A 22,777-nucleotide genomic window follows, 5' to 3' on the forward strand; every position below is an offset into this window, starting at 1 on the left:
TCCCCGCCTCTATTTTTCCGCCTATGTTTACCCGCCTCTGTTTACCCACCTGTTTCACTGCCTCTGATTCCCCGCCTCTGATTCCCCACCTCTGTCTCGACGCCTCTCTGTCGCCTCCACTCTTTCCCCTCCACTCTTTCCGTGCCTGTCATTCCCTCCCTCAATTTCAACAACACTGTTTGATCTGTTTTGTGTACCTCATTTTCAACGCACAAGTTCCAACCACTATGTTTCAGCCATCACTTTCCCCGCCTCTATTTATCCACCTATGTTTACCTGCCTCTGTTTACCCGCCTGTTTCCCCGCCTCTGATTCCCCACCTTTCATTCCCCGCCTCTCTTTCCCTGCCTCTATTTCCGCACCTCTTTCTCTGCCTCTCTTTCCCCACATCTCTTTTCCTCCCGCTGATTCCCCGCCTCTGATTCCCCGCCTCTGATTCCCTGCCTCTGATTCCCCGCCTCTGATTCCCTGCCTCAGATTCCCTGCCTCAGATTCCCTGCCTCTGATTCCCCGCCTCTGATTCCCCGCCTCTTATTCCCCGCCTCTGATTCCCCGCCTCTGATTCCCCGTGTCTGATTCCCTGCCTCAGATTCCCCGGCTCTGATTCCCTGCATCGGATTCCCTGCCTCAGATTCCCTGCCTCTGATTCCCCGCCTCTGATTCCCTGCCTCTGATTCCCCGCCTCTGATTCCTGCCTCAGATTCCCTGCCTCAGATTCCCTGCCTCAGATTCCCTTCCTCAGATTCCCTGCCTCATTCCCTGCCTCAGATTCCCTGCCTCAGATTCCCTGCCTCAGATTCCCTGCCTCAGATTCCCTGCCTCAGATTCCCTGCCTCAGATTCCCTGCCTCAGATTCCCAGCCTCTGATTCCCTGCCTCAGATTCCCTGCCTCAGATTCCCTGCCTCAGATTCCCTGCCTCTGATTGCCTGCCTCTGATTCCCTGCCTCTGATTCCGCAACTCTGATTCCACGCCTCTCTTTCCTTGTCTCTAATTCCCCGCCACTGATTCCCTGCCTCTGATACCCTGCCTCACTTTGCCTGCCTCTATTTCCGTGCCTCTTTCTCTGCATCTAGTTTCCCACATCTCATTTGCCCCCTCTGATAACCCGCCTCTGATTCCATGCCTCTGATTCACTGCCCCAGATTCCATGCCTCAGATTCCCCGACTCAGATTTACCGCCTCAGATTCCCCGCCTCAGATTCCCTGCCTCAGATTCCATGCCTCAGATTCCCTGCCTCAGATTCCCTGCCTCAGATTCCCTGCCTCCGATTCCCCGCCTCTGATTCCCCGCCTCTGATACCCCGCCTCTGATTCCCAGCCTCTGAATCCCCGCCTCTGAATCCCCGCCTCTGATTCCCCGCCTCTGTTTCCCCGCCTCTGATTACCCGCCTCTGATTCCCCTCCTCTGATTCCACGCCTCTGATTCCCTGCCTCTGATTCCAGGCCTCTTATTCCCCGCCTCTGATTCCCCACCTCTGATTGCCTCCCACTGATTGCCCGCCTCTGATTCCCCGCCTCTGATTCCCCGCCTCTGATTCCCCACCTCTGTCTGTATGCCTCTCTTGCGCCTCAGCTTTTTCCCCTACACTCTTTCCGCGCCTCTCTTTCCCTCCCTCAATTTCAACAACTCTGTTTGATCTGTTCTGTGTACCTCATTTTCAACACACAAGTTCCAACCACTATGTTTCACCCATCACTTTCCCCGCCTCTATTTTTCTGCCTATGTTTACCCGCCTCTGTTTACACACCTGTTTCACCGCCTCTGATTCCCCGCCTCTGATTCCCCACTTCTGTCTCGACGCATCTCTTTCGCCTCCACTCTTTCCACTCCACTCTTTCCGTGCCTGTCTTTCCCTCCCTCAATTTCAACAACACTGTTTGATCTGTTTTGTGTACCTGATTTTAAACACACAAGTTTCAACCACTATGTTTTGCCCGCCTCTTTCCCCGCCTCTATTTATCCACATATGTTTACCTGCCTCTGTTCATCCGCCTGTTTCCCCACCTCTGATTCCCCACCTTTCATTCCCCGCCTCTCTTTCCCTGCCTCTATTTCCGCGCCTCTTTCTCTGCCTCTCTTTCCCCACAATGCTTTTCCTCCCGCTGATTCCCCGCCTCTGATTCCCCGCCTCTGATTCCCTGCCTCTGATTCCCCGCCTCTGATTCCCTGCCTCAGATTCCCTGCCTCAGATTCCCTGCCTCAGATTCCCTGCCTCTGATTCCCCGCCTCTGATTCCCCGCCTCTTATTCCCCGCCTCTGATTCCCCGCCTCTGATTCCCCGTGTCTGATTCCCTGCCTCAGATTCCCCGGCTCTGATTCCCCGCCTCAGATTCCCCGCCTCAGATTCCCCGCCTCAAATTACCCGCCTCACATTCCCCGCCTTAGATTCCCCGCCTCAGATTCCCTGCCTCAGATTCCCTGTCTCAGATTCCCTGCCTCAGATTCCCTTCATCTGATTCCCTTCATCTGATTCCCTGCCTCTGATTCCCTGCCTCTGATTCCCCGCCTCTGATTCCCTGCCTCTGATTCCCCGCCTCAGATTCCCTGCCTCAGATTCCCTGCCTCTGATTCCCTGCCTCAGATTCCCTGCCTCAGATTCCCTGCCTAAGATTCCCTGCCTCTGATTCCCTGCCTCTGATTCCCTGCCTCTGATTCCCTGCCTCTGATTCCCTGCCTCTGATTCCCTGCTTCTGATTCCGCGCCTCTGATTCCACGCCTTTCTTTCCTTGTCTCTGATTCCCCGCCTCTGAGTCCCTGCCTCTGATACCCTGCCTCTCTTTGCCTGCCTCTATTTCCGTGCCTCTTTCTCTGCATCTAGTTTCCCACATCTCATTTGCCCCCTCTGATAACCCGCCTCTGATTCCATGCCTCTGATTCACTGCCTCAGATTCCCTACCTCAGATTCCCCGACTCAGATTTACCGCCTCAGATTCCCCGCCTCAGATTCCCTGCCTCAGATTCCCTGCCTCAGATTCCCTGCCTCAGATTCCCTGCCTCAGATTCCCTTCATCTGATGCCCTTCATCAATTCCCTGCCTCTGATTCCCTGCCTCTGATTCCCCACCTCTGATTCCCCGCCTTAGATTCCCTGGCTCTGATTCTCTGGTTCAGATTCCCTGCCTTAGATTCCCTGCCTCTGATTCCCTGCCTAAGATTCCCTGCCTCTGATTCCCTGCCTCTGATTCCCTGCCTCTGATTCCCTGCCTCTGATTCCCTGCCTCTGATTCCCTGCCTCAGATTCCTTGCCTCAGATTTTCTGCCTCTGATTACCCGCCTCTTATTCCCCGCCTCTGATTCCCCGCCTCTGATTCCCCGCCTCTGATTCCCTGCCTCTGTTTCCCCGCGTCTGATTCCCCGCGTCTGATTCCCCGCCTCAGATTCCCCGGCTCTGATTCCCTGCCTGAGATTCCATGCCTCAGAATCCCCGCCTCAGATTCCCTGCCTCAGATTCCCCGCCTCAGATTCCCCGCCTCAGATTCCCCGCCTCAGATTCCCTGCCTCAGATTCCCCGCCTCAGATTCCACGCCTCAGATTCCCCGCCTCAGATTCCCCGCCTCAGATTCCCTGCCTCAGATTCCCTGCCTCAGATTCCCAGCCTCAGATTCCCTTCATCTGATTCCCTTCATCTGATTCCCTGCCTCTGATTCCCTGCCTCTGATTCCCTGCCTCTGATTCCCCGCCTCTGATTCCCTGCCTCTGATTCCCTGCCTCTGATTGCCTGCCTCTGATTCCCTGCCTCTGATTCCCTGCCTCTGATTCCCTGCCTCTGATTCCCTGCCTCTGATTCCGCACCTCTGATTCCACGCCTCTCTTTCCTTGTCTCTGATTCCCTGCCTCTGATTCCCTGCCTCTGATACCCTGCCTCTCTTTGCCTTCCTCTATTTCCGTGCCTCTTTCTCTGCATCTAGTTTCCCACATCTCATTTGCCCCCTCTGATAACCCGCCTCTGATTCCCCGGCTCTGATTCCCTGCCTGAGATTCCATGCCTCAGAATCCCCGCCTCAGATTCCCTGCCTCAGATTCCCCGCCTCGGATTCCCCGCCTCAGATTCCCCGCCTCAGATTCCCTGCCTCAGATTCCCCGCCTCAGATTCCACGCCTCAGATTCCCCACCTCTGATTCCCCGCCTCAGATTCCCTGCCTCAGATTCCCCGCCTCTGATTCCCTGCCTCAGATTCCCTGCCTCTGATTCCCTGCCTCTGATTCCGCACCTCTGATTCCACGCCTCTCTTTCCTTGTCTCTGATTCCCTGCCTCTGATTCCCTGCCTCTGATACACTGCCTCTCTTTGCCTGCCTCTATTTCCGTGCCTCTTTCTCTGCATCTAGTTTCCCACATCTCATTTGCCCCCTCTGATAACCCGCCTCTGATTCCATGCCTCTGATTCACTGCCTCAGATCCCCTGCCTCAGATACCCCGACTCAGATTTACCGCCTCAGATTCCCCGCCTCATATTCCCTGCCTCAGATTCCCTGCCTCAGATTCCCTGCCTCAGATTCCCTGCCTCAGATTCCCCGCCTCTGATACCCCGCCTCTGATTCCCCGCCTCTGATTCCCAGCCTCTGAATCCACGCCTCTGAATCCCAGCCTCTGATTCCCCACCTCTGTTTCCCCGCCTCTGATTCCCTGCCTCTGATTCCCCGCCTCTGATTCCACGCCTCTGATTCCCCGCCTCTGATTCCCCGCCACTGATTCCCCACCTCTGATTGCCTGCCACTGATTGCCCACCTCTGATTCCCCGCCTCTGATTCCCCGCCTCTGATTCCCCACCACTGTCTGTATGTCTCTCTTTCGCCTCCGTTTTTCCCCTACACTCTTTCCGCGCCTCTCTTTCCCTCCCTCAATTTCAACAACTCTGTTTGATCTGTTTTGTGTACCTCATTTTCAACGCACAAGTTCCAACCACTATGTTTCAGCCATCACTTTCCCCGCCTCTATTTATCCACCTATGTTTACCTGCCTCTGTTTACCCGCCTGTTTCCCCGCCTCTGATTCCCCACCTTTCATTCCCCGCCTCTCTTTCCCTGCCTCTATTTCCGCACCTCTTTCTCTGCCTCTCTTTCCCCACATCTCTTTTCCTCCCGCTGATTCCCCGCCTCTGATTCCCCGCCTCTGATTCCCTGCCTCTGATTCCCCGCCTCTGATTCCCTGCCTCAGATTCCCTGCCTCAGATTCCCTGCCTCAGATTCCCTGCCTCTGATTCCCCGCCTCTGATTCCCCGCCTCTTATTCCCCGCCTCTGATTCCCCGCCTCTGATTCCCCGTGTCTGATTCCCTGCCTCAGATTCCCCGGCTCTGATTCCCTGCATCAGATTCCCTGCCTCAGATTCCCTGCCTCTGATTCCCCGCCTCTGATTCCCTGCCTCTGATTCCCCGCCTCTGATTCCTGCCTCAGATTCCCTGCCTCAGATTCCCTGCCTCAGATTCCCTTCCTCAGATTCCCTGCCTCATTCCCTGCCTCAGATTCCCTGCCTCAGATTCCCTGCCTCAGATTCCCTGCCTCAGATTCCCTGCCTCAGATTCCCTGCCTCAGATTCCCTGCCTCAGATTCCCAGCCTCTGATTCCCTGCCTCAGATTCCCTGCCTCAGATTCCCTGCCTCAGATTCCCTGCCTCTGATTGCCTGCCTCTGATTCCCTGCCTCTGATTCCGCAACTCTGATTCCACGCCTCTCTTTCCTTGTCTCTAATTCCCCGCCCCTGATTCCCTGCCTCTGATACCCTGCCTCACTTTGCCTGCCTCTATTTCCGTGCCTCTTTCTCTGCATCTAGTTTCCCACATCTCATTTGCCCCCTCTGATAACCCGCCTCTGATTCCATGCCTCTGATTCACTGCCCCAGATTCCATGCCTCAGATTCCCCGACTCAGATTTACCGCCTCAGATTCCCCGCCTCAGATTCCCTGCCTCAGATTCCATGCCTCAGATTCCCTGCCTCAGATTCCCTGCCTCAGATTCCCTGCCTCCGATTCCCCGCCTCTGATTCCCCGCCTCTGATTCCCCGCCTCTGATTCCCAGCCTCTGAATCCCCGCCTCTGAATCCCCGCCTCTGATTCCCCGCCTCTGTTTCCCCGCCTCTGATTACCCGCCTCTGATTCCCCTCCTCTGATTCCACGCCTCTGATTCCCTGCCTCTGATTCCAGGCCTCTTATTCCCCGCCTCTGATTCCCCACCTCTGATTGCCTCCCACTGATTGCCCGCCTCTGATTCCCCGCCTCTGATTCCCCGCCTCTGATTCCCCACCTCTGTCTGTATGCCTCTCTTGCGCCTCAGCTTTTTCCCCTACACTCTTTCCGCGCCTCTCTTTCCCTCCCTCAATTTCAACAACTCTGTTTGATCTGTTCTGTGTACCTCATTTTCAACACACAAGTTCCAACCACTATGTTTCACCCATCACTTTCCCCGCCTCTATTTTTCTGCCTATGTTTACCCGCCTCTGTTTACACACCTGTTTCACCGCCTCTGATTCCCCGCCTCGGATTCCCCACTTCTGTCTCGACGCATCTCTTTCGCCTCCACTCTTTCCACTCCACTCTTTCCGTGCCTGTCTTTCCCTCCCTCAATTTCAACAACACTGTTTGATCTGTTTTGTGTACCTGATTTTAAACACACAAGTTTCAACCACTATGTTTTGCCTGTTTCCCCACCTCTGATTCCCCACCTTTCATTCCCCGCCTCTCTTTCCCTGCCTCTATTTCCGCACCTCTTTCTCTGCCTCTCTTTCCCCACAATGCTTTTCCTCCCGCTGATTCCCCGCCTCTGATTCCCCGCCTCTGATTCCCTGCCTCTGATTCCCCGCCTCTGATTCCCTGCCTCAGATTCCCTGCCTCAGATTCCCTGCCTCAGATTCCCTGCCTCTGATTCCCCGCCTCTGATTCCCCGCCTCTTATTCCCCGCCTCTGATTCCCCGCCTCTGATTCCCCGTGTCTGATTCCCTGCCTCAGATTCCCCGGCTCTGATTCCCTGCATCAGATTCCCTGCCTCAGATTCCCTGCCTCTGATTCCCCGCCTCTGATTCCCTGCCTCTGATTCCCCACCTCTGATTCCTGCCTCAGATTCCCTGCCTCAGATTCCCTGCCTCAGATTCCCTGCCTCAGATTCCCTGCCTCTGATTCCCTGCCTCAGATTCCCTGCCTCAGATTCCCTGCCTCAGATTCCCTGCCTCAGATTCCCTGCCTCAGATTCCCTGCCTCAGAATCCCTGCCTCAGATTCCCTGCCTCTGATTCCCTGCCTCAGATTCCCTGCCTCAGATTCCCTGCCTCAGATTCCCTGCCTCAGATTCCCTTCATCTGATGCCCTTCATCAATTCCCTGCCTCTGATTCCCTGCCTCTGATTCCCCACCTCTGATTCCCCGCCTTAGATTCCCTGGCTCTGATTCTCTGGCTCAGATTCCCTGCCTTAGATTCCCTGCCTCTGATTCCCTGCCTAAGATTCCCTGCCTCTGATTCCCTGCCTCTGATTCCCTGCCTCTGATTCCCTGCCTCTGATTCCCTGCCTCTGATTCCCTGCCTCAGATTCCTTGCCTCAGATTTTCTGCCTCTGTTTCCCCGCGTCTGATTCCCCGCGTCTGATTCCCCGCCTCAGATTTCCCGGCTCTGATTCCCTGCCTGAGATTCCATGCCTCAGAATCCCCGCCTCAGATTCCCTGCCTCAGATTCCCCGCCTCAGATTCCCCGCCTCAGATTCCCCGCCTCAGATTCCCTGCCTCAGATTCCCCGCCTCAGATTCCATGCCTCAGATTCCCCGCCTCAGATTCCCCGCCTCAGATTCCCTGCCTCAGATTCCCTGCCTCAGATTCCCAGCCTCAGATTCCCTTCATCTGATTCCCTTCATCTGATTCCCTGCCTCTGATTCCCTGCCTCTGATTCCCTGCCTCTGATTCCCCGCCTCTGATTCCCTGCTTCTGATTCCCTGCCTCTGATTGCCTGCCTCTGATTCCCTGCCTCTGATTCCCTGCCTCTGATTCCCTACCTCTGATTCCGCACCTCTGATTCCACGCCTCTCTTTCCTTGTCTCTGATTCCCTGCCTCTGATTCCCTGCCTCTGATACCCTGCCTCTCTTTGCCTGCCTCTATTTCCGTGCCTCTTTCTCTGCATCTAGTTTCCCACATCTCATTTGCCCCCTCTGATAACCCGCCTCTGATTCCCCGGCTCTGATTCCCTGCCTGAGATTCCATGCCTCAGAATCCCCGCCTCAGATTCCCTGCCTCAGATTCCCCGCCTCGGATTCCCTTCCTCAGATTCCCCGCCTCAGATTCCCTGCCTCAGATTCCCCGCCTCAGATTCCACACCTCAGATTCCCCACCTCTGATTCCCCGCCTCAGATTCCCTGCCTCAGATTCCCTGCCTCTGATTCCCTGCCTCAGATTCCCTGCCTCTGATTCCCTGCCTCTGATTCCGCACCTCTGATTCCACGCCTCTCTTTCCTTGTCTCTGATTCCCTGCCTCTGATTCCCTGCCTCTGATACACTGCCTCCCTTTGCCTGCCTCTATTTCCGTGCCTCTTTCTCTGCATCTAGTTTCCCACATCTCATTTGCCCCCTCTGATAACCCGCCTCTGATTCCATGCCTCTGATTCACTGCCTCAGATCCCTTGCCTCAGATACCCCGACTCAGATTTACCGCCTCAGATTCCCCGCCTCAGATTCCCTGCCTCAGATTCCCTGCCTCAGATTCCCTGCCTCAGATTCCCTGCCTCAGATTCCCTGCCTCCGATTCCCCGCCTCTGATACCCCGCCTCTGATTCCCCGCCTCTGATTCCCAGCCTCTGAATCCACGCCTCTGAATCCCAGCCTCTGATTCCCCACCTCTGTTTCCCCGCCTCTGATTCCCCGCCTCTGATTCCCCGCCTCTGATTCCACGCCTCTGATTCCCCGCCTCTGATTCCAGGCCTCTTATTCCCCGCCACTGATTCCCCACCTCTGATTGCCTGCCACTGATTGCCCGCCTCTGATTCCCCGCCTCTGATTCCCCGCCTCTGATTCCCCACCACTGTCTGTATGTCTCTCTTTCGCCTCCGTTTTTCCCCTACACTCTTTCCGCGCCTCTCTTTCCCTCCCTCAATTTCAACAACTCTGTTTGATCTGTTCTGTTTACCTCATTTTCAACACACAAGTTCCAACCACTATGTTTCACCCATCACTTTCCCCGCCTCTATTTTTCCGCCTATGTTTACCCGCCTCTGTTTACCCACCTGTTTCACTGCCTCTGATTCCCCGCCTCTGATTCCCCACCTCTGTCTCGACGCCTCTCTGTCGCCTCCACTCTTTCCCCTCCACTCTTTCCGTGCCTGTCATTCCCTCCCTCAATTTCAACAACACTGTTTGATCTGTTTTGTGTACCTCATTTTCAACGCACAAGTTCCAACCACTATGTTTCAGCCATCACTTTCCCCGCCTCTATTTATCCACCTATGTTTACCTGCCTCTGTTTACCCGCCTGTTTCCCCGCCTCTGATTCCCCACCTTTCATTCCCCGCCTCTCTTTCCCTGCCTCTATTTCCGCACCTCTTTCTCTGCCTCTCTTTCCCCACATCTCTTTTCCTCCCGCTGATTCCCCGCCTCTGATTCCCCGCCTCTGATTCCCTGCCTCTGATTCCCCGCCTCTGATTCCCTGCCTCAGATTCCCTGCCTCAGATTCCCTGCCTCAGATTCCCTGCCTCTGATTCCCCGCCTCTGATTCCCCGGCTCTGATTCCCTGCCTGAGATTCCATGCCTCAGAATCCCCGCCTCAGATTCCCTGCCTCAGATTCCCCGCCTCGGATTCCCCGCCTCAGATTCCCCGCCTCAGATTCCCTGCCTCAGATTCCCCGCCTCAGATTACACGCCTCAGATTCCCCACCTCTGATTCCCCGCCTCAGATTCCCTGCCTCAGATTCCCCGCCTCTGATTCCCTGCCTCAGATTCCCTGCCTCTGATTCCCTGCCTCTGATTCCGCACCTCTGATTCCACGCCTCTCTTTCCTTGTCTCTGATTCCCTGCCTCTGATTCCCTGCCTCTGATACACTGCCTCTCTTTGCCTGCCTCTATTTCCGTGCCTCTTTCTCTGCATCTAGTTTCCCACATCTCATTTGCCCCCTCTGATAACCCGCCTCTGATTCCATGCCTCTGATTCACTGCCTCAGATCCCTTGCCTCAGATACCCCGACTCAGATTTACCGCCTCAGATTCCCCGCCTCAGATTCCCTGCCTCAGATTCCCTGCCTCAGATTCCCTGCCTCAGATTCCCTGCCTCAGATTCCCTGCCTCCGATTCCCCGCCTCTGATACCCCGCCTCTGATTCCCCGCCTCTGATTCCCAGCCTCTGAATCCACGCCTCTGAATCCCAGCCTCTGATTCCCCACCTCTGTTTCCCCGCCTCTGATTCCCCGCCTCTGATTCCCCGCCTCTGATTCCACGCCTCTGATTCCCCGCCTCTGATTCCAGGCTTCTTATTCCCCGCCACTGATTCCCCACCTCTGATTGCCTGCCACTGATTGCCCGCCTCTGATTCCCCGCCTCTGATTCCCCGCCTCTGATTCCCCACCACTGTCTGTATGTCTCTCTTTCGCCTCCGTTTTTCCCCTACACTCTTTCCGCGCCTCTCTTTCCCTCCCTCAATTTCAACAACTCTGTTTGATCTGTTCTGTGTACCTCATGTTCAACACACAAGTTCCAACCACTATGTTTCACCCATCACTTTCCCCGCCTCTATTTTTCCGCCTATGTTTACCCGCCTCTGTTTACCCACCTGTTTCACTGCCTCTGATTCCCCGCCTCTGATTCCCCACCTCTGTCTCGACGCCTCTCTGTCGCCTCCACTCTTTCCCCTCCACTCTTTCCGTGCCTGTCATTCCCTCCCTCAATTTCAACAACACTGTTTGATCTGTTTTGTGTACCTCATTTTCAACGCACAAGTTCCAACCACTATGTTTCAGCCATCACTTTCCCCGCCTCTATTTATCCACCTATGTTTACCTGCCTCTGTTTACCCGCCTGTTTCCCCGCCTCTGATTCCCCACCTTTCATTCCCCGCCTCTCTTTCCCTGCCTCTATTTCCGCACCTCTTTCTCTGCCTCTCTTTCCCCACATCTCTTTTCCTCCCGCTGATTCCCCGCCTCTGATTCCTCGCCTCTGATTCCCTGCCTCTGATTCCCCGCCTCTGATTCCCTGCCTCAGATTCCCTGCCTCAGATTCCCTGCCTCAGATTCCCTGCCTCTGATTCCCCGCCTCTGATTCCCCGCCTCTTATTCCCCGCCTCTGATTCCCCGCCTCTGATTCCCCGTGTCTGATTCCCTGCCTCAGATTCCCCGGCTCTGATTCCCTGCATCAGATTCCCTGCCTCAGATTCCCTGCCTCTGATTCCCCGCCTCTGATTCCCTGCCTCTGATTCCCCGCCTCTGATTCCTGCCTCAGATTCCCTGCCTCAGATTCCCTGCCTCAGATTCCCTTCCTCAGATTCCCTGCCTCATTCCCTGCCTCAGATTCCCTGCCTCAGATTCCCTGCCTCAGATTCCCTGCCTCAGATTCCCTGCCTCAGATTCCCTGCCTCAGATTCCCTGCCTCAGATTCCCAGCCTCTGATTCCCTGCCTCAGATTCCCAGCCTCAGATTCCCTGCCTCAGATTTCCTGCCTCTGATTGCCTGCCTCTGATTCCCTGCCTCTGATTCCGCAACTCTGATTCCACGCCTCTCTTTCCTTGTCTCTAATTCCCCGCCCCTGATTCCCTGCCTCTGATACCCTGCCTCACTTTGCCCGCCTCTATTTCCGTGCCTCTTTCTCTGCATCTAGTTTCCCACATCTCATTTGCCCCCTCTGATAACCCGCCTCTGATTCCATGCCTCTGATTCACTGCCCCAGATTCCATGCCTCAGATTCCCCGACTCAGATTTACCGCCTCAGATTCCCCGCCTCAGATTCCCTGCCTCAGATTCCATGCCTCAGATTCCCTGCCTCAGATTCCCTGCCTCAGATTCCCTGCCTCCGATTCCCCGCCTCTGATTCCCCGCCTCTGATTCCCCGCCTCTGATTCCCAGCCTCTGAATCCCCGCCTCTGAATCCCCGCCTCTGAATCCCCGCCTCTGTTTCCCCGCCTCTGATTACCCGCCTCTGATTCCCCTCCTCTGATTCCACGCCTCTGATTCCCTGCCTCTGATTCCAGGCCTCTTATTCCCCGCCTCTGATTCCCCACCTCTGATTGCCTCCCACTGATTGCCGGCCTCTGATTCCCCGCCTCTGATTCCCCGCCTCTGATTCCCCACCTCTGTCTGTATGCCTCTCTTGCGCCTCAGCTTTTTCCCCTACACTCTTTCCGCGCCTCTCTTTCCCTCCCTCAATTTCAACAACTCTGTTTGATCTGTTCTGTGTACCTCATTTTCAACACACAAGTTCCAACCACTATGTTTCACCCATCACTTTCCCCGCCTCTATTTTTCTGCCTATGTTTACCCGCCTCTGTTTACACACCTGTTTCACCGCCTCTGATTCCCCGCCTCTGATTCCCCACTTCTGTCTCGACGCATCTCTTTCGCCTCCACTCTTTCCACTCCACTCTTTCCGTGCCTGTCTTTCCCTCCCTCAATTTCAACAACACTGTTTGATCTGTTTTGTGTACCTGATTTTAAACACACAAGTTTCAACCACTATGTTTTGCCCGCCTCTTTCCCCGCCTCTATTTATCCACATATGTTTACCTGCCTCTGTTCATCCGCCTGTTTCCCCACCTCTGATTCCCCACCTTTCATTCCCCGCCTCTCTTTCCATGCCTCTATTTCCGCGCCTCTTTCTCTGCCTCTCTTTCCCCACAATGCTTTTCCTCCCGCTGATTCCCCGCCTCTGATTCCCCGCCTCTGATTCCCTGCCTCTGATTCCCCGCCTCTGATTCCCTGCCTCAGATTCCCTGCCTCAGATTCCCTGTCTCAGATTCCCTGCCTCTGATTCCCCGCCTCTGATTCCCCGCCTCTTATTCCCCGCCTCTGATTCCCCGCCTCTGATTCCCCGTGTCTGATTCCCTGCCTCAGATTCCCCGGCTCTGATTCCCTGCATCAGATTCCCTGCCTCAGATTCCCTGCCTCTGATTCCCCGCCTCTGATTCCCTGCCTCTGATTCCCCGCCTCTGATTCCTGCCTCAGATTCCCTGCCTCAGATTCCCTGCCTCAGATTCCCTGCCTCAGATTCCCTGCCTCTGATTCCCTGCCTCAGATTCCCTGCCTCAGATTCCCTGCCTCAGATTCCCTGCCTCAGATTCCCTGCCTCAGATTCCCTGCCTCAGATTCCCTGCCTCAGATTCCCTGCCTCTGATTCCCTGCCTCAGATTCCCTGCCTCAGATTCCGTGCCTCAGATTCCCTGCCTCTGATTGCCTGCCTCTGATTCCCTGCCTCTGATTCCCTGCCTCTGATTCCCTGCCTCTGATTCCCTGCCTCTGATTCCCTGCCTCTGATTGCCTGCCTCTGATTCCCTGCCTCTGATTCCCTGCCTCTGATTCCCTGCCTCTGATTCCCTGCCTCTGATTCCACGCCTCTGATTCCCCGCCTCTGATTCCAGGCCTCTTATTCCCCGCCTCTGATTCCCCACCTCTGATTGCCTGCCACTGATTGCCCGCCTCTGATTCCCCGCCTCTGATTCCCCGCCTCTGATTCCCCACCTCTGTCTGTATGCCTCTCTTTCGCCTCCTCTTTTTCCCCTACACTCTTTCCACGCCTCTCTTTCCCTCCCTCAATTTCAACAACTCTGTTTGATCTGTTCTGTGTACCTCATTTTCAACACACAAGTTCCAACCACTATGTTTCACCCATCACTTTCCCTGCCTCTATTTTTCCGCCTATGTTTACCCGCCTCTGTTTACACACCTGCTTCACCGCCTCTGATTCCCCGCCTCTGATTCGCCACCTCTGTCTCGACGCCTCTCTTTCGCCTCCACTCTTTCCACTCCACTCTTTCCTTGCCTGCCTTTCCCTCCCTCAATTTCAACAACACTGTTTGTTCTGTTTTGTGTACCTGATTTTAAACACACAAGTTCCAACCACTATGTTTTGCCCGCCTCTTTCCCCGCCTCTATTTATCCACCTATGTTTACCTGCCTCTGTTTACCCGCCTGTTTCCCCACCTCTGATTCCCCACCTTTCATTCCCCGCCTCTCTTTCCCTGCCTCTATTTCCGCGCCTCTTTCTCTGCCTCTCTTTCCCCACAACGCTTTTCCTCCCGCTGATTCCCCGCCTCTGATTCCCCGCCTCTGATTCCCTGCCTCTGATTCCCCGCCTCTGATTCCCTGCCTCCAATTCCCTGCCTCAGATTCCCTGCCTCAGATTCCCTGCCTCTGATTCCCCGCCTCTGATTCCCCGCCTCTTATTCCCCGCCTCTGATTCCCCGCCTCTGATTCCCCGTGTCTGATTCCCTGCCTCAGATTCCCCGGCTCTGATTCCCTGCATCAGATTCCCTGCCTCAGATTCCCTGCCTCTGATTCCCCGCCTCTGATTCCCTGCCTCTGATTCCCCGCCTCTGATTCCTGCCTCAGATTCCCTGCCTCAGATTCCCTGCCTCAGATTCACTGCTTCTGATTCCCCGCCTTTGATTCCCCGCCTCTTATTCCCCGCCTCTGAATCCCAGCCTCTGATTCCCCGCCTCTGATTACCTGCCTCTGTTTCCCCGCCTCTGATTCCCAGCCTCTGATTCCCCGCCTCAGATTCCCCGCCTCAGATTCCCTGCCTCAGATTCCCCGCCTGAGATTCCCCGCCTCAGATTCCCCGCCTCAGATTCCCCGCCTCAGATTCCCCGCCTCAGATTCCACGCCTCAGATTCCCCGCATCAGATTCCCCGCCTCAGATTCCCCGCCTCAGATTCCCCGCCTCAGATTCCCCGCCACAGATTCCCCGCCTCAGATTCCCCGCCTCAGATTCCCCGCCTCACATTCCCCGCCTCAGATTCCCCGCCTCAGATTCCCCGCCTCAGATTCCCTGCCTCTGATTGCCTGCCTCAGATTGCCTGCCTCTGATTCCCTGCCTCTGATTCCCTGCCTCTGATTCCCTGCCTCTGATTCCCTGCCTCTGATTCCCTGCCTCTGATTCCGCGCCTCTGATTCCACGCCTCTCTTTCCGTATCTCTGATTCCCCGCCTCTGATTCTCTGCCTCTGATACCCTGCCTCTCTTTGCCTGCCTCTATTTTGGTGCCTCTTTCTCTGCATCTAGTTTCCCACATCTCATTTGCCCACTCTGATAACCCGCCTCTGATTCCATGCCTCTGATTCCCCACCTCTGATTCCCTGCCTCTGATTCCCCGCTTCTGATACCCCGCCTCTGATTCCCTGCCTCAGATTCCCTGCCTCAGATTCCCTGCCTCAGATTCCCTGCATCTGATTCCCCGCCTCTGATTCCCCGCCTCTTATTCCCCGCCTCTGATTACCCACCTCTGATTCCCCGCCTCTGATTCCCTGCCTCTGTTTCCCAGCCTCTGATTCCCCGCCTCTGATTCCCCGCCTCAGATTCCCCGGCTCTGATTCCCTGCCTGAGATTCCCTGCCTCAGATTCCCTGCCTATGATTCCCTGCCTCTGAGTCCCCACGTCAGATTCCCCGGCTCTGATTCCCTGCCTGAGTTTCCCTGCCTCAGAATCCCCGCCTCAGATTCCCTGCCTCAGATTCCCCGCCTCAGATTCCCCGCCTCAGATTCCCCGCCTCAGATTCCCCACCTCAGATTCCCCGCCTCAGATTCCCTGCCTCTGATTGCCTGCCTCTGATTCCATGCCTCTGATTCCCTGCCTCTAAATCCCTGCCTCTGATTCACTGCCTCTGATTCCGCGCCTCTGATTCCCCGCCTCTCTTTCCGTGTCTCTGATTCCCCGCCTCAGATTCCCTGCCTCACATACCCTGCCTCTCTTTGCCTGCCTCTATTTCTGTGCCTCTTTCTCTGCATCTAGTTTCCCACATCTCATTTGCCCCCTCTGATAACCCACCTCTGATTCCCCGCCTCTGATTCCCCGCCTCTGATTCCCTGCCTCAGAATCCCTGCCTCAGATTCCTTGCCTCAGATGCCCTGCCTCTGATTCCCCGCCTCTGATTCCCCGCCTCTTATTCCCCGCCTCTGATACCCCGCCTCTGATTCCCCACCTCTGATTCCCTGCCTCTGTATCCCCGCCTCTGATTCCCCGCGTCTGATTCCCCGCCTCAGATTCCCCGGCTCTGATTCCCAGCCTGAGATTCCATGCCTCAGATTCCCTGCCTCAGATTCCCTGCCTCAGATTCACTGCCTCAGATTCCCCGCCTCAGATTCCCCGCCTCAGATTCCCCACCTCAGATTCCCCGCCTCAGATTCCCCGCCTCAGATTCCCCGCCTCAGATTCCCTGCCTCAGATTCCCTGTCTCAGATTCCCTGCCTCAGATTCCCTTCATCTTATTCCCTTCATCTGATTCCCTGCCTCTGATTCCCTGCCTCTGATTCCCTGCCTCTGATTCCCCGCCTCTGATTACCTGCCTCAGATTGCCTGCCTCAGATTCCCTGCCTCAGATTCCCTGCCTCTGATTCCCCGCCTCTAAATCCCTGCCTCTGATTGCCTGCCTCTGATTCCCTGCCTCTGATTCCCTGCCTCTGATTCCCTGCCTCTGATTCCCTGCCTCTGATTCCCTGCCTCTGATTCCGCGCCTCTGATTCCACGCCTCTCTTTCCGTATCTCTGATTCCCCGCCTCTGATTCTCTGCCTTTGGTACTCTGCCTCTCTTTGCCTGCCTCTATTTTGGTGCCTCTTTCTCTGCATCTAGTTTCCCACATCTCATTTGCCCCTCTGATAAACCGCCTCTGATTCCATGCCTCTGATTCCCCGCCTCAGATTCCCCGGTTCTGATTCCCTGCCTGAGATTCCCTGCCTCAGATTCCCTGCCTATGATTCCCTGCCTCTGAGTCCCCGCGTCAGATTCCCCGGCTCTGATTCCCTGCCTGAGATTCCCTGCCTCAGAATCCCCGCCTGAGATTCCCTGCCTCAGATTCCCCGCCTCAGATTCCCCGCCTCAGATTCCCCGCCTCAGATTCCCCGCCTCAGATTCCCTGCCTCTGATTCCCTGCCTCTGATTCCCTGCCTCTAAATCCCTGCCTCTGATTCAATGCCTCTGATTCCGCGCCTCTGATTCCCCGCCTCTCTTTCCGTGTCTCTGATTCCCCGCCTCAGATTCCCTGCCTCACATTCCCTGCCTCTCTTTGCCTGCCTCTATTTCCGTGCCTCTTTCTCTGCATCTAGTTTCCAACATCTCATTTGCCCCCTCTGATAACCCACCTCTGATTCCATGCCTCTGATTCCCCGCTTCTGAATCCCCTCCTCTGATTCCCCGCCTCTGATTCGCTGCCTCAGAATCCCTGCCTCAGATTCCTTGCCTCAGATTCCCTGCCTCTGATTCCCCGCCTCTGATTCCCCGCCTCATATTCCCCGCCTCTGATACCCCGTCTCTGATTCCCCGCCTCTGATTCCCTGCCTCTGTATCCCCGCCTCTGATTCCCCGCGTCTGATTCCCCGCCTCAGATTCCCCGGCTCTGATTCCCAGCCTGAGATTCCATGCCTCAGATTCCCTGCCTCAGATTCCCTGCCTCAGATTCACCGCCTCAGATTCCCCGCCTCAGATTCCCCGCCTTAGATTCCCCAGCTCAGATTCCCCGCCTCACATTCCGCACCTCAGATTCCCCGCCTCAGATTCCCTGCCTCAGATTCACCGCCTCAGATTCCCCACCTCAGATTCCCCGCCTCAGATTCCCCGCCTCAAATTACCCGCCTCACATTCCCCGCCTTAGATTCCCCGCCTCAGATTCCCTGCCTCAGATTCCTTGTCTCAGATTCCCTGCCTCAGATTCCCTTCATCTGATTCCCTTCATCTGATTCCCTGCCTCTGATTCCCTGCCTCTGATTCCCCGCCTCAGATTCCCTGCCTCAGATTCCCTGCCTCTGATTCCCTGCCTCAGATTCCCTGCCTCAGATTCCCTGCCTAAGATTCCCTGCCTCTGATTCCCTGCCTCTGATTCCCCGCCTCAGATTCCCTGCCTCTGATTGCCTGCCTCTGATTCCCTGCCTCTGATTCCCTGCCTCTAAATCCCTGCCTCTGATTCACTGCCTCTGATTCCGCGCCTCTGATTCCCCGCCTCTCTTTCCGTGTCTCTGATTCCCCGCCTCAGATTCCCTGCCTCACATTCCCTGCCTCTCTTTGCCTGCCTCTATTTCCGTGCCTCTTTCTCTGCATCTAGTTTCCCACATCTCATTTGCCCCCTCTGATAACCCGCCTCTGATTCCATGCCTCTGATTCCCCGCTTCTGATTCCCCGCCTCTGATACCCCGTCTCTGATTCCCCGCCTCTGATTCCCTGCCTCTGTATCCCCGCCTCTGATTCCCCGCGTCTGATTCCCCGCCTCAGATTCCCCGGCTCTGATTCCCAGCCTGAGATTCCATGCCTCAGATTCCCTGCCTCAGATTCCCTGCCTCAGATTCACCGCCTCAGATTCCCCGCCTCAGATTCCCCGCCTCAGATTCCCCAGCTCAGATTCCCCGCCTCACATTCCGCACCTCAGATTCCCCGCCTCAGATTCCCTGCCTCAGATTCACCGCCTCAGATTCCCCGCCTCAGATTCCCCGCCTCAGATTCCCCGCCTCAAATTACCCGCCTCACATTCCCCGCCTTAGATTCCCCGCCTCAGATTCCCTGCCTCAGATTCCTTGTCTCAGATTCCCTGCCTCAGATTCCCTTCATCTGATTCCCTTCATCTGATTCCCTGCCTCTGATTCCCTGCCTCTGATTCCCCGCCTCTGATTCCCTGCCTCTGATTCCCCGCCTCAGTTTCCCTGCCTCAGATTCCCTGCCTCAGATTCCCTGCCTCTGATTCCCTGCCTCAGATTCCCTGCCTCAGATTCCCTGCCTAAGATTCCCTGCCTCTGATTCCCTGCCTCTGATTCCCCGCCTCAGATTCCCTGCCTCTGATTGCCTGCCTCTGATTCCCTGCCTCTGATTCCCTGCCTCTAAATCCCTGCCTCTGATTCACTGCCTCTGATTCCGCGCCTCTGATTCCCCGCCTCTCTTTCCGTGTCTCTGATTCCCCGCCTCAGATTCCCTGCCTCACATTCCCTGCCTCTCTTTGCCTGCCTCTATTTCCATGCCTCTTTCTCTGCATCTAGTTTCCCACATCTCATTTGCCCCCTCTGATAACCCGCCTCTGATTCCATGCCTCTGATTCCCCGCTTCTGATTCCCCGCCTCTGATTCCCCGCCTCTGATTCGCTACCTCAGAATCCCTGCCTCAGATTCCTTGCCTCAGATTCCCTGCCTCTGATTCCCCGCCTCTGATTCCCCGCCTCTTATTCCCCGCCTCTGATACCCCATCTCTGATTCCCCGCCTCTGATTCCCTGCCTCTGTATCCCCGCCTCTGATTCCCCGCGTCTGATTCCCCGCCTCAGATTCCCCGGCTCTGATTCCCAGCCTGAGATTCCATGCCTCAGATTCCCTGCCTCAGACCCCTGCCTCAGATTCACCGCCTCAGATTCCCCGCCTCAGATTCCCCGCCTCAGATTCCCCAGCTCAGATTCCCCGCCTCACATTCCGCACCTCAGATTCCCCGCCTCAGATTCCCTGCCTCAGATTCACCGCCTCAGATTCCCCGCCTCAGATTCCCCGCCTCAGATTCCCCGCCTCAAATTACCCGCCTCACATTCCCCGCCTTAGATTCCCCGCCTCAGATTCCCTGCCTCAGATTCCGTGCCTCAGATTCCCTGCCTCTGATTCCCCGGCTCTGATTCCCTGCATCAGATTCCCTGCCTCAGATTCCCTGCCTCTGATTCCCCGCCTCTGATTCCCTGCCTCTGATTCCCCGCCTCTGATTCCTGCCTCAGATTCCCTGCCTCAGATTCCCTGCCTCAGATTCCCTTCCTCAGATTCCCTGCCTCATTCCCTGCCTCAGATTCCCTGCCTCAGATTCCCTGCCTCAGATTCCCTGCCTCAGATTCCCTGCCTCAGATTCCCTGCCTCAGATTCCCTGCCTCAGATTCCCAGCCTCTGATTCCCTGCCTCAGATTCCCTGCCTCAGATTCCCTGCCTCAGATTTCCTGCCTCTGATTGCCTGCCTCTGATTCCCTGCCTCTGATTCCGCAACTCTGATTCCACGCCTCTCTTTCCTTGTCTCTAATTCCCCGCCCCTGATTCCCTGCCTCTGATACCCTGCCTCACTTTGCCCGCCTCTATTTCCGTGCCTCTTTCTCTGCATCTAGTTTCCCACATCTCATTTGCCCCCTCTGATAACCCGCCTCTGATTCCATGCCTCTGATTCACTGCCCCAGATTCCATGCCTCAGATTCCCCGACTCAGATTTACCGCCTCAGATTCCCCGCCTCAGATTCCCTGCCTCAGATTCCATGCCTCAGATTCCCTGCCTCAGATTCCCTGCCTCAGATTCCCTGCCTCCGATTCCCCGCCTCTGATTCCCCGCCTCTGATTCCCCGCCTCTGATTCCCAGCCTCTGAATCCCCGCCTCTGAATCCCCGCCTCTGAATCCCCGCCTCTGTTTCCCCGCCTCTGATTACCCGCCTCTGATTCCCCTCCTCTGATTCCACGCCTCTGATTCCCTGCCTCTGATTCCAGGCCTCTTATTCCCCGCCTCTGATTCCCCACCTCTGATTGCCTCCCACTGATTGCCCGCCTCTGATTCCCCGCCTCTGATTCCCCGCCTCTGATTCCCCACCTCTGTCTGTATGCCTCTCTTGCGCCTCAGCTTTTTCCCCTACACTCTTTCCGCGCCTCTCTTTCCCTCCCTCAATTTCAACAACTCTGTTTGATCTGTTCTGTGTACCTCATTTTCAACACACAAGTTCCAACCACTATGTTTCACCCATCACTTTCCCCGCCTCTATTTTTCTGCCTATGTTTACCCGCCTCTGTTTACACACCTGTTTCACCGCCTCTGATTCCCCGCCTCTGATTCCCCACTTCTGTCTCGACGCATCTCTTTCGCCTCCACTCTTTCCACTCCACTCTTTCCGTGCCTGTCTTTCCCTCCCTCAATTTCAACAACACTGTTTGATCTGTTTTGTGTACCTGATTTTAAACACACAAGTTTCAACCACTATGTTTTGCCCGCCTCTTTCCCCGCCTCTATTTATCCACATATGTTTACCTGCCTCTGTTCATCCGCCTGTTTCCCCACCTCTGATTCCCCACCTTTCATTCCCCGCCTCTCTTTCCATGCCTCTATTTCCGCGCCTCTTTCTCTGCCTCTCTTTCCCCACAATGCTTTTCCTCCCGCTGATTCCCCGCCTCTGATTCCCCGCCTCTGATTCCCTGCCTCTGATTCCCCGCCTCTGATTCCCTGCCTCAGATTCCCTGCCTCAGATTCCCTGTCTCAGATTCCCTGCCTCTGATTCCACGCCTCTGATTCCCCGCCTCTTATTCCCCGCCTCTGATTCCCCGCCTCTGATTCCCCGTGTCTGATTCCCTGCCTCAGATTCCCCGGCTCTGATTCCCTGCATCAGATTCCCTGCCTCAGATTCCCTGCCTCTGATTCCCCGCCTCTGATTCCCTGCCTCTGATTCCCCGCCTCTGATTCCTGCCTCAGATTCCCTGCCTCAGATTCCCTGCCTCAGATTCCCTGCCTCAGATTCCCTGCCTCTGATTCCCTGCCTCAGATTCCCTGCCTCAGATTCCCTGCCTCAGATTCCCTGCCTCAGATTCCCTGCCTCAGATTCCCTGCCTCAGATTCCCTGCCTCAGATTCCCTGCCTCTGATTCCCTGCCTCAGATTCCCTGCCTCAGATTCCGTGCCTCAGATTCCCTGCCTCTGATTGCCTGCCTCTGATTCCCTGCCTCTGATTCCCTGCCTCTGATTCCCTGCCTCTGATTCCCTGCCTCTGATTCCCTGCCTCTGATTGCCTGCCTCTGATTCCCTGCCTCTGATTCCCTGCCTCTGATTCCCTGCCTCTGATTCCCTGCCTCTGATTCCACGCCTCTGATTCCCCGCCTCTGATTCCAGGCCTCTTATTCCCCGCCTCTGATTCCCCACCTCTGATTGCCTGCCACTGATTGCCCGCCTCTGATTCCCCGCCTCTGATTCCCCGCCTCTGATTCCCCACCTCTGTCTGTATGCCTCTCTTTCGCCTCCTCTTTTTCCCCTACACTCTTTCCACGCCTCTCTTTCCCTCCCTCAATTTCAACAACTCTGTTTGATCTGTTCTGTGTACCTCATTTTCAACACACAAGTTCCAACCACTATGTTTCACCCATCACTTTCCCTGCCTCTATTTTTCCGCCTATGTTTACCCGCCTCTGTTTACACACCTGCTTCACCGCCTCTGATTCCCCGCCTCTGATTCGCCACCTCTGTCTCGACGCCTCTCTTTCGCCTCCACTCTTTCCACTCCACTCTTTCCTTGCCTGCCTTTCCCTCCCTCAATTTCAACAACACTGTTTGTTCTGTTTTGTGTACCTGATTTTAAACACACAAGTTCCAACCACTATGTTTTGCCCGCCTCTTTCCCCGCCTCTATTTATCCACCTATGTTTACCTGCCTCTGTTTACCCGCCTGTTTCCCCACCTCTGATTCCCCACCTTTCATTCCCCGCCTCTCTTTCCCTGCCTCTATTTCCGCGCCTCTTTCTCTGCCTCTCTTTCCCCACAACGCTTTTCCTCCCGCTGATTCCCCGCCTCTGATTCCCCGCCTCTGATTCCCTGCCTCTGATTCCCCGCCTCTGATTCCCTGCCTCCAATTCCCTGCCTCAGATTCCCTGCCTCAGATTCCCTGCCTCTGATTCCCCGCCTCTGATTCCCCGCCTCTTATTCCCCGCCTCTGATTCCCCGCC

The sequence above is a fragment of the Narcine bancroftii genome, chromosome 3 (assembly GCF_036971445.1).
Source record: "Narcine bancroftii isolate sNarBan1 chromosome 3, sNarBan1.hap1, whole genome shotgun sequence".
Lineage (NCBI taxonomy): Eukaryota > Metazoa > Chordata > Chondrichthyes > Torpediniformes > Narcinidae > Narcine > Narcine bancroftii.